Source organism: Gossypium hirsutum, chromosome A08 (assembly GCF_007990345.1).
Source record: "Gossypium hirsutum isolate 1008001.06 chromosome A08, Gossypium_hirsutum_v2.1, whole genome shotgun sequence".
Lineage (NCBI taxonomy): Eukaryota > Viridiplantae > Streptophyta > Magnoliopsida > Malvales > Malvaceae > Gossypium > Gossypium hirsutum.
Genome location: NC_053431.1, coordinates 8,713,156 through 8,726,458, shown reverse-complemented (window position 1 = coordinate 8,726,458; position 13,303 = coordinate 8,713,156). Strand labels below are relative to the sequence as shown.

At 36.5% G+C, this 13,303-nt stretch overlaps 1 non-coding gene across 1 annotated transcript; it reads right to left on the bottom strand.

Annotated features, from left to right (window-relative positions):
• Positions 1 to 557: 557 nt before the first annotated feature.
• Positions 558 to 663, bottom strand: LOC121205292 (small nucleolar RNA R71). The gene has a single exon (XR_005900376.1). It is a non-coding gene; the product is annotated as a small nucleolar RNA R71 (small nucleolar RNA).
• Between the last annotated feature and the right edge of the window lie 12,640 nt (positions 664 to 13,303).

Below are 13,303 nucleotides of genomic sequence, written 5' to 3'. Positions count from 1 at the left end.
GTCAAGACCATTACTTTTTGACGAAGAAATCGATCGCACAATTCGTAGAAGCCAAAGAGAAATAACGTGAAGCTTAAGATACATAGAGAATGAGCAAGAAGACGATACTCAACCTCCAACCGACGAGATGGTTGAAAACCAAGGCAATCAGCTACCTCCTATAATTGCAGCTAATCAAAATCCTACTCCACGTACTATGTATGACTATGTTAAATCTTCTTTAACAGGAACTGAATCTAGTATAGGTAGACCTGCTATTGTTGCAAATAATTTCGAACTGAAACCTAGCACAATTCAGATGATACAGCAGTTTGTTCAGTTTGATGGTTTGCAGGATGAGGATCCCAACACTCACTTGGCGAATTTTCTTGAGTTTTGCGACACTTTCAAAATTGATGGCGTTTCTGATGATGTCATTCGCCTTCGGTTTTTCCCTTTCTCACTGAGAAACAAAGCTAAACAGTGGTTGAACTCGTTACCACGAGGGTTCATCACTACTTGGGAACAAATGACAAAAACATTGCTATTAAAATATTTTCCGCCGGCTAAAATGGCTAAGTTACATAATGATATTTCTTTTTTTGTGCAGATGGACTTAGAAACACTTTACAATGTATGGGAGAGATACAAGGATCTATTGTGAATGTGCCCTCACCATGGGTTACCCCTATGGCTGCAAGTTCAAACGTTTTACAATGGGGTGAATCCCTCAACAAGACAGATGATTGACACAGCTGCTGGAGGAACCATCAACAACAAAACACCTGAAGAGGCTTATGAATTCATTGAAGAAATGTCACTGAATAATTATCAGTGGCAAGTCATGAGGACTAAGCCAACAAAAATGGCCGGCGTTTATAACGTCGACTCAGTTATTATGCTGTCAAATCAGGTAGAACTTCTCAATAGAAAGATTAATGGTTTACTTGTTTCTACGCAGGTACATCCAGTAATGAGGTGTGACTCAAGTGGAGGAGGTGTGCATACAGAATATCAATCCTTCAATCCTACAACCGAAGAGGAACAAGTCAACTATATGGGTAACAATAACTTTAGATCTCAAAATAACCCATACAATAATACTTAAAATGTAGGTTAGAGGAACCACCCAAATTTCTCCTGAGGTGGTCAAGGGAATCAAAAGCCACAAAATCCTGAGGGTTTTCAACAGCCACTGTATCAACAAGAGAAGAAACCGAACCTTGAAGAGATGCTCTCTAAATTCATCTCGATATCAGAAAATTGTTTCAAAAATATCGAGACAGCACTTAAAAATCAACAAGCATCGATCCAAGGACTCGAAACTCAGATAGGCCAGCTGTCCAAACTAATCTCCGAACGACCACAAGGTGGCTTACCAAGTAAACGAAACCTAACCCAAGGGAACACCTCAACGCAATTAGTACTCAAGATAAGGAAGGATTCATTGCGCCTGAGCCAGAATTGATGCAAGAAACTGTGGTGAGCGAAGGTAAAAGTGAGGTAAGTTGTAACAAAACGGTGAATGAAGAATATAAACCTCATGTCCCATATCTTAACGTGATAAGGAAAGACCGCTCAGACGAACAATTCGGTAAATTCTTTAAACTTTTGAAAAAATTACATATTAACTTACCGTTTATTGAAGCTCTGTCGCAAATACTGAATGCAATGAAATTTTTAAAAAAGCTTTTAGTAAATAAGCGAAAGTTGGACGAAGCGTCGCATGTGGAGCTAAACGCAGTCTGCTCAGCTATTCTACAGAATAAGCTACCCCACAAATTGAAAGATCCAGAGAGTTTTACAATTCCTTGCTTAATTGGTAGTTTAGATATAAGTCATGCATTAACTGATTTAGGGGCTAGTATTAACGTCATGCCTTACAAAATGTTTAAGCAACTAGGTCTTGGGAAACCTAAACAAACTAGGATGAGCATTCAATTGGCAGATAAAACTATAAGATTTCCTAGGGGTATTATTGAAGATGTACTAGTAAAAGTAGATAAGTTCATATTTCCCGTTGATTTCGTTGTTCTAGACATAGAAGAGGATAATAACACCCCTTTGATTTTAGGGAGGCCCTTTTTAGCAACTGCTAAAACAGTTATTAATGTTGGCACAGGTGAGCTTACATTTCGTGTGGGAGACAAAACGATCACCCTTCAAGCTCGTACTTTTGGCATCACATCGAACAGTGAAGGTAATGTTCCGCACCAGTCTACTAAAACTGACAATATGACACAACCTACTTTGCAGAAATTGAGTTTCAAAGAAGTTCACGAGCCATGTTCTAGCAATGATAGAGGACACACTCATGAAGAACGAAGGCTATGGATAGAGGAGCTAGACGAATGGCGAGCACATTAACCGACAACACATGATAAACTGAAACTACGCCAAAATGAGCCCGATACCTCTCCAAATCAACTTAAGGATGATGATAAAGCCTTACTTGTAACACCCCCTACCCGTATCCATTGCCGGAATAGGTACGAGGCATTACCGGAGTTTACTAAATATTTTTAGATAATTCTGAGTCATTTATTATTCATATTTTGAAAATAATCATAGCGTCTCTCTATTGGGCCCTCGAAGCCCCAAACATACATTAAAAACTAACCAGAATTAAATCGGGATCATAAAAAAAATTCGCAAAATCTTAAATTTTATTTTCATCTAAGTACTTACCATTTCAATACTTCTTATAATTAAACATGTTACCATTCAATCAATAGCTTGACACTTGTCTAAGCGTCAAACAACATCATTGCTAGTATACTTGCATATATTTCATATAAATTCAACATTTATATACTTATTTTCTCGACATGTTACACTTGAGTTTAATAATTGTCTTTACTTACATAATTTCCTTGTATTAACATATCAAAGATAATCATATATGTACATGTCATGAAACATATCATTCTCTTATCGTTTCTTCATAAGTATATATCAATCATTTCATTATATCAATATTTCATGCACCATCATTTCCATATATTTTATGTATATTTATTCCGGTAAAGTTTATATCAAACTTAACATAAATTATATTCCATGTACTTATTCTTATTTTGTTTATCTATCTTCATAATTATTTCATACAACTATTTTGTACATATATTTCTATATGACCAGTTCTTGTAAACATTTCACACAATTATTTCATATAACCATTCGTCATCTGATACATATTACCTGAATATCAATTGTTCAAAAGATGTCATTGCGTCTCCCATCCACGGTCTTATTTATCTTTGACATGATGCCATGGTGTCTTTCAACTATGGTCTTACTCATTTTCTATCATGTTGCCATGGTATCTTTCAACCATGGTCTTACTCATTTCATGTCACGCTGCCATGGTAACTTTCAACCATGGTCTTATTCATCTCCCGTCATGTTGTCATGGTATCTTTCAACCATGATCTTATTCATTTCATATCAGGTTGCCATGGTATCTTTCAACCATGGTCTTACACATTTCATATCAGGTTGCCATGGTATCTTTCAACCATGGTCTTACACATTTCATATTAGAGAGCACACTCCCGCGAACCTCATCCTTACAGTGGCATTACCAGTCCAGGCTAAATCCCCTGTAATATAAACTCATAGAGTATTGTCGGGATTACCAGTCCAGGCCAAATCCCCTACAACGACAATTAATCTAATGAGCTTGGATCTGAATTACCAATCTAGGCTAAATTCAGACCCTAATTTGGATTACCCGTCCAGGCTAAATCCATTTACACGTATTCTTCGGGAGGGCTATATCAGGATAGGATCACCCGTCCGGGCTAGATCCTTTTTACCGTCAATTCCTTTTCAGAGATCCATCGAAATTTCCTTTTATTCAACCGGGAATTCTTCCCCTTTTTATCAAATATATCAATGTTCCATCAATTTTCATACAATGAACATTCAAATTATTTTCACATCAATAACATACATTTCAAGCATTTAACAATATAATTCAAGTTACACGAACTTACCTCATTGCTTGTTTGTGTTTATAATTTCATTAATCCGATATCTTTTCTTTTCTATGATCAAGTCTCATATTTGAGTCGTCCGGATCCTTATAAATAAATTTGATCATCATTTTCATTCATTTCATATTCTAATGCATTTAATTAATTTTTGCCCCTAAACTTTTAATTAATGACGATTTCATCCTTAGGGTCAGGGAAAATAAAATTCTTGCAATTTAATCCTTATTTCCAGCTATTATTCTCACATGTATTGATGACAGTTCATGAATTCTATAAAATATCAGAATTTTCCATAATTTCAACACTTTTCAATTTAATCCCTAAAACATGTTTTTCCCCGATCTTGAACTAAATTAATAATTTCATTCAATTTTGTAATTTAAATAATAAAATAATCCATTTCATGAAATTTGGCCATTTCTTAAATTTTTACAAAATTGCCCATAAAGTTTTACTTTTATTCAATTTAGTCCCTAAGCCTAAAATATACAAATTAGCCATGCTAGATGAATATTCATACATATTTTTCCTCCTCCTCCTCTCCATTCCACATCCTTAATGTAGATAACACACTTGTAAGTAACATTATCCATAATTTTTATTATTTACTTTTATGAATATTCAAGCTGTCTATCTGCATCATAGTCACTAAATTATTTATATCTGGATCTATAGAACTCCAAATTAATATATTATAATTTTATATGAAACTAGAATCATATATCTTCTTACCATAAAATTTTCAGAATTTTTGGTTTAGCCAATAAGTACAGTTTATTCTTTAAAGTTACCCTGTTCTGTTGTCTGACAGTTCTGACGCTTCTTTACTAAAAATTAATTATCTCCTCGTACAAAATTCGAATGATGTTCTCGTTTGTTTCTATTGAAAATAGACTCATTAAGGATTCTAAAAATATAAATTTAATCCCATAATTATTTCTATCCAATTTTGTATAATTTTATAAAGTTAGAACAAGGGAACCCAAAATCATTCTAACCTTGTCTCAAAAAATTCATCATATCTCATGATTTACAATTCCATTGCTTACGTAATTTCTTCTATAAAAAACTAGACTTAATAAGATTTAATTTAATTTTTTATTCATCCTATAATTAGATTTATACAATTTTTGATGATTTTTCAAAGTTAGACTACTGCTGCTGTCCAAAACTGTTTTAGTACAAGATATTAATTACAATGTTATAACACCCTTATTTTCTTTTTCCACACCATTTCTCATCACTTTCTCTTATTTTCTCTTCACTAACATATCAAGAATATAGGACCTTATGTAAGAAAACTCTACTATAACATTATTTCCATGCTTTGTCAATAATAACAAACTTAAAAACATATTGAAATCTTGATATACTTACCTTGTTCTATTGATACTAATCTTTAACTTGATTTTCTCTCTCCTCCAGCTTCTATTTCTTGAATCCAACTTGATATTCTAACTTCCCATGGTCTCCTTAACATTTTTCTCTCTTAGTAGCTATGGAAATTCTTTTGATTTCTAGGTGAAAATGGTGAATTTTTGGTGGAAGGACCCAATTGTAAAGAAAACAAAATTTCTTTCTTTTCCTTCTCTTCTAACGTTGGTTGCATGGGAAAGGAAATGTGATGTTAATTCTTCATCTTTCTTTCCTTTTATACTAAATAAATAATAATATAATAATAAACATATCATAAAAATATTAATAAAATAATATTTATCTAATTAATTAATTTAAAATATCATCAACATAATCATTACATTCTAGAATTCTCTCTCTTACTAATTGACCATTTTGCCCTTCATGATCTTTTAGAATTCCATCCTTGAGTCATCACTTAATTTGGTAAATTGCATAATTTTTCACCTATTCAATTTGGTCCTAATTCATCAATTTTTCTTGGTTTCTACATCATTCCACCCTTAACATATTTGCACCATTAGTCCTTCAACTTTTTTATATTTACACTTTAACCCCTTAAATTTTGAGTATTTACTCTTGTGCAACAAGACTTTTCTCATCTTTGTAATTTAGTCCTTTCTTGAATTAATATATCATAATATACTTCCCAATATTGACATAACTCAAAAATTCCCTTTTGTCACTTTATTTCCTTATTTTACTATATCACGGATAATATTTTACCGTAAAAATTTTTGGGGTATTACATTACTGGATGCCGCAGATCCCCACATTGTCAGTACCACACCGAATGAGGAAATCCCTCTTACGGTACTCAGTATTTTTCCATACGGTACTCAGTATTTTTCCATTCAGTACAGTAGAGGTGAGTCATCCCAAGTTCGGCTCTTTTAAGGTAAACAACACCCGATTAAAACCTTATTTTGTCAGGACTGATAACAGGAACGAGGAGTACGAACTCCTTGAACCATCATGATTTTTCAACCGGAGAGGTAAGTCGAGCTTAGACTATAAATAAGTGCTTCTTGGGAGGCAACCCGAGCACTAACATATTTTGATTTCTTTATTTTAAATTTCTAACACTTTAAATCATTAACTTTATCTTTGAATTGCAAATTTTTTCAGCACACACAGCCAGGCACACAGGCGTACCTAAAGCCATGGCCAAACAGGGGAAGAGACACGGCCGTGCGATACGGCCATGTGGAAGCAGGACATGATTTCCCCAAAACACGGGATGCGATAAATCCCCACTACCGTGCGGCATGGCAGTGGGTGAGCTTGATAGGTGAACACGGGCATGCCAAGGGCAAGGCTTGATTCTGTTTCTTCGACTCGGGCGTGAGACACGCCCATGTCGTTAAGTCGTTGACAACAATACACGGGCGTGGTACCCTAACACATGGGCATTGGAGAAGCAAATAAAGCTAAGCACGACCGTGCGACATGGCCGTGTGCCACACATGCCCAAGACACACGGGCGTGGGATAGTAGTTGGGCACGACTTAAATCGCAAAATTCAAAAAACACGGGCTCACCTTCAGAGTACACGAGTGTGGCCCTAGGCCGTGTGGCCCTCCCCTATATAAGCAATTCACTATTCATCTTCTTTCCCCTTTCAAAACCCTAGCCAAAATCTCCCCTTCTTCACCCCCTAATCCCTATTCCGGCCACCATTCCCCAGATTCTCATTTCCCCAACCGCCAAACCATCCTAAAATCCACTCCTCCTGCATTAATCCTCACTTTCCCGTCTCTTTTCCCTCCATTTTCCCTCCACACGGTTGTACCCCTACGCCACACGCCCGTGCGCCACCCTACAGCAGCTTTTGGTTCATTTTCTCACCCTTTTTTTTCCAATCTGCGTTGCTACATTGGTATTCTTTATGCCTTACACAGATATTGTTACTGTTACCAATTTGTTCTGAATAATTTAGGAATTTGCTTTAGTATTTTCTATATTTGAACTGTTAAAGCTACTAAATAGCATATACTAGTTTTAGGAGTCTTGCTTAACTGCTGATGCATCTTTGATTCCAGTAAATGTTTCTGAATAGTCATATAATTTTTTCACCTTTCACTTGATATCATTAAATGTTAACACATCTTGGAACTACTGTCATAAGATTATATCAATGCTCATACATTTTCAAATACATTATGTCATCATCGAGAGGCAAGAAGGTCGCGGTCCCATCCTCAAAAAGACGTAGGGGACCAGATTCTTCCTCGGTACGTACTACAGCCGAAGTTCGGCACCGGTTCATTGAGTTTTCGCAAGCTTCACAAGAGGAGCTATTTCAGATACTACGCGCGCGACCCCTCACTACAGGTCGTTGCATCGATTGGGCTGCAGTGGAGCAAGTCCAGCTAGCTGATGCCATCCGCGCCCTCTTGTCCATAGACCCATGGAAAGGGTTCTTCACTATTACCGAACCCACTTATTTAGAGCTAACTTTAAAATTATGTTCTACTTTTCATCTACAGGTAGTGATGAAGAACAATGATGACCCCGACACCATTCAATTCTGATTAGGCGGTCTAGTTCGCTCGATGAGTGTCCCGGAGTTTGAAGTCGCTCTGGGACTTTACACTGATGAGTTTATGGGGGAGGAGGACATGAATACACTACCACACAATATCCACATTTCTCCCTCCTTGTGCTGGAAGGCTTTGGCACCACTCTCTTCCACCTATGACCCCAGCCGCTCGAAGGCCTCAGCTCTCGCCCCTTCCCTACGCTATCTCCATGCCATATTGGCATACACCTTAACTTGAAGGAGAGAGAGCATCGAAGTCGTCAACACCCACGATGCTTACTATTTATGGTGCATGGAGAATGCACACGAGACTAACTTGGCATACTTCATCGCTTTCACCATTCGCCATCAAACCGAGTGACATCGGAAGGGAGTAATCTCTATCAACCCCTACGTGACGCGCCTCACCAAACACTTCGGCCTCCTCAACACTGTGGCCCAGTCATCAACGCTTATACTGATTGGTTATATGTCCCCACAGGGCATCACAACTATGTTACACATAAGAATGATCAAGCGCCAACGTGGGATCAATCCTCCTCAGTACCGTCTCACTCATCCCATTGACAAGGAGGATCTTGAGAACGTTCTTGATGATGTCCCCCCACAGCACGAGGAGCCTTCTATCACGCCACCTAGAGAGCGACCAATTCATGTGGCTGCTTCATTGGCACACCTTTCCGACCGACACGCTCACTTCGAGCAGTATTGCCCTACATCGTTCGAGATGATTCACGAGCGAGATCGGCGACGTGATAGACAGATAGACGACATGCATGCCATGATGCAGCAGCTGTGCTATTACTTTCACATCCCCGCTCCAGCGCCACCACCTGAGGGCCCTACTGACGAGAATCATTGAATCCTCCTATCTTTTTATTTTTATTTTTATTTTTTATTTTCATTTCAATTTTATTATTTTCTTTTGAAAGACATATCTATATTAGTAAATTTTACTTTCTTCATTTTTCTGTTATTTCTAACAAGTAATCCCACTACGATCTCATCCATACCCACTCTTAATAAAACTCTTCATGATTCTACAGACTTCCAAGCAAAACTGCTAGGAATATCTTATGGAATGAAGAAACAAATAGGGAACAATACCTCACGAGTGCCATGTTCAACGACCCAATTTCTTCATCTAACAACGAACGGTGGCATCTACCACTTTCCTCAAACACTCCAGCCTCAGAATCAAGCTCTGCATCCATAAACTAGGGAGTTTCACTGTAACGCCCCTTACCCGCATCCGTCGCCGGAACAGGGTACGAGTTATTAACAAATTATAGTATATACTATTAAACAAAACCCAACAAAAATATGGCGAGCAATTTGATCATTATAACATATGCCATTAATAATACAAACCAACTTCAAAGGCTTCGTACAAAATGATTAGTTTGATACTATAAGTAGTAATTTGAACCTAGACAATTATGACACGTAACAAAATAACTAAGTCTGCTATACATGCCATATTTCAAAATGTTGAGTTCAGATACCAAGAGTATTCATAGTGCGGGCGGATCTTCTACGATCTCTCACTCCTGTGCTAGCTGGATGACACTATAAGACAAAGGAGAGAAAAGAAAGTAAGCTTATAGTTTAGTAAGTAAGTATATAAATAACAAATAAGAAATCTAATATGTTTACAACATAACTCAATTATATCATATTTTTAATTGTTGTTTACTCCAATTTGATCAAGCTGTCCCTCCTGCGTCATGATCACTAAATAAATCATAAATCGAGTTACCAAACTCGAAATTCAAATCCGTAAAATTTCCCTGAATCTAGACTCATAAAACTTCTTATTAATTTTTTTCTAGAATTTTTGGTTCAGCCAATTAGTACATTTTATTAGTTAAAGTTTCCCCTGTTACACAGCTCAACTGATCTGACCTATGTTCATTACGAATTGAATTTCTCTCAGTACACAATTCAAATAACCATGAAACCTATTTCATTTAAAACTATACTCAATAAGGAATTTAGGAATATAAACTTTCTTAATTTTTTTGTACAATTTTAATGATTTTTCAAAGTTGAAACAGGGGATTACATAGTCATCCTGCGCAAGTCTCACACAATTGTAAATATCTCAAAATATAGAATTCATTTGCTTGCTCTATTTCTTTCATATGAAAATAGACTCATTAAGCTTTAATTTCACATCTCATTCAACCTCTAATTAAATTCCTTCTATTTTTGGTGAATTTTCAAAATCACATCACTGCTACTGTCCAAAACAGTTTTAATGCTAATTTCATTCTTTTACATATTCTTTATACTAACCTCATTTTAACTTACATATATATATCACAAATCATTTTCACCACATTTCATACATCACAAGTGTAGGTCCATGACTACAATGTCACCACAAAACCATCCCGTTGAACAATTCGGATTAATCCTCGATACTTGATGGTTTCAGCACACAGCCCCACCATCATATTTCATTTAATTCGGCTCTCTTATACACATGGTGAATACTTAGTACCACTCATGCGACCTAGCCGATTTGTCTCGTAGCTCTCTTGTCTATATGGTGTCCTTCACTTGGAATCACGCATGCGACCTAGCTACATTTATCTCTCACGTAGCTCTCTTGTCTACATGGGATACATCCCGTATCACACATGTGACCTAGCTACTATATAGTATCTCGTAGCCTTCTTGTACACATGATGTGCACTCGGCACCATACATGTGACCTAGCTACGCTCCCTCTATTTTATTCAATTTTTTCGAATGTTCAACCGGGATCTCTCTCTCTATTACTTATTTCCATTCTTTCAATAGTCAATTTATACTTCAACATCAGCTAATATATATATAATAAGCTAAAATATAAAAATGTAATTGAAATTAATGTATTACTTACATACAAACTTACCTCGGTGCAAAATATGGGAATTTTGCAATTTAGTCCAAAACTTTCTCATTTCCCCGTTCGAGGTCGATTCCACGCCTTTCTTGATCTATAACAATATATTTAGCTCATTTAACACTCAAACTATTTATTTTAATCCAAAAATCACATTATAAAAAATTACATTTTTGCCCCCTAACTTTTACAAAATTACGATTTTTCCCCAAGGCTCGGAAATTTAATTTCAGCCCTTATTCTTATGTTTTATGACCTACTGATCATTTTTCTCTTCTATGGCAACATCAAATGCTCACTCTAACACATAGTTATGAACAATAGGTATTTTTATCGATTATGTCGTTTTGCTCGTTTTCGTTAAAAATCGCTTAGAAAAGATCGTTCCCCTAACTTCAAACATTCATATTCTACCATCAAACAACAAAATACATGCCTATCACTCGTGGGTAAATTTTTAAACATAAACCCTAACTCGAACTAATGATAGAAATAAGTAAACCGAGCTACGAGGATTTCAAAAATGTGAAGAACATTAAAACGGGGCTTGAATTCACTTACTATGAAGCTTGAAAGTTGAAGAAACCCTAGCTATGGAGGAGAGCAATTTTCGGCAGCAACTAATGAAGATGATAACCAATTTTGTGTTATTTTTCCCATTTTATTTCATTTAATATACAAATGACCAAAATGTCCTTACTACTAAACTTTCAAAAAAATTCCCTCCATGTCCAACTTTTGTCCATAACTTAAGAATGGGTCAAATTGCTATTTAAGACCTCCTAGTTAATATCCCAAAGCAATTTCATACTAAAAACTTCTAAAACATGAGTTTTACAATTTATTCGATTTAGTCCCTAATCTCAACTTAAGCGCGAAATGCACAGAATTTCATCACGAAATTTCATGAAATCATAAAATCATATCATAAACCCCAAAATAATTATAAAAGGACTATTTCTATCTGGGATTTGTGGTCACGAAACCACTATTCCGATTAAGCCCTAATTCGGGTTGTCACAATTCTCCCCCTTTAGAGATTTTCGTCCCCGAAAATCTTACCGGTAAAGAGGTTCGGGTACTGTTTCCTCATAGCTTCCTCGAGTTCCCACGTAGCCTCTTCTATCCCATGTCTGTGCCACAATACTTTCACTAAGGCTATACTTTTATTTCTTAACTGTTTAATTTCTCGAGCCAAATCTTTATTGGTTCCTCCTCATAGGTCATATCCGGTCGAATCTCAATTTCTGTTGGCGAAATCACATGTGAAGGATCAGAACGATAACGTCGCAACATTGATACATGAAACACATTATGAATTCCTTCTAACTCTACCGGTAAGGCCAACCGATATGCCACTGGTCCAATCCTCTCAGTAATCTCGTACGGCCCAATAAAACGCGGACTCAACTTGCCTTTTCGGCTAAATCTCAGAATATTTTTCCATGGTGACACCTTCAAGAACACTTTATCACCCACCTGAAATTCAATCTCTTTTCTTTTTAAATCTGCATATGACTTTTGTCGATCTGAAGTAGCCTTCAAGCAATCCCGAATTACTTTTATTTTCTCTTTGGTTTCTTTAACTAGATCAACTCCGTGAATCTGTTTCTCACTAAGTTCGGTCCAATATAAAGGAGTTCGACACTTACGACCATACAAGGCTTCGTACGGTGCCATTTGTATACTTGACTGATAACTGTTATTGTAGGCAAATTCAATCAAAGATAGATATTTCTCCCAACTACCTCCAAATTCTAAGACACAGCATCTAAGCATATCCTCGAGTACCTGGATTACTCTTTCCGACTGACCATCTGTTTGTGGATGAAACGCAGTACTAAAGTTCAATTTTGTACCCAAAGCTTCTTGTGACTTTTTCCAAAATCTCGAGGTAAATCTCGGATCTCTATCTGATATTATAGACATAGGTACTCCGTGTAACCTCACAATTTTAGCAATATATAATTCGGCTAATTTATCAAGTGAGTAATCGGTATGTACTGGTATAAAGTAGGCTGACTTTGTTAATTTATCAACCACTACCCAGACAACATCCTTCTTTTTAGGAGTTAAAGGCAAACCGGTTACAAAATCCATGGTAATCGTGTCCCATTTCCACTCACGCACCATTACCGGTTGAAGTAATCCTGAAGGCACTTGATGTTCAGCTTTTACTTGTTGACAGATCAAACACTTGGTTACAAATTCAGAAATGTCCCTTTTCATACCTGGCCACCAATACAACTTCTTTAAATCATTATACATTTTTGTGCTACCAGGGTGAACTGATAAACAGCCACTATGCGCCTCATGTAATATTTTCTTAATCAATTCATCATTTTTCGGTACACATATCCTGTCTCGAAACATCAAACAGTCATCTGGTCCAACTCGAAAATCTGAGTCGTAACCTGATTCGCATTGAGTTCTCTTGGTTCGCAACTCACTCTCGTTCTTTTGAGCATCACAAAT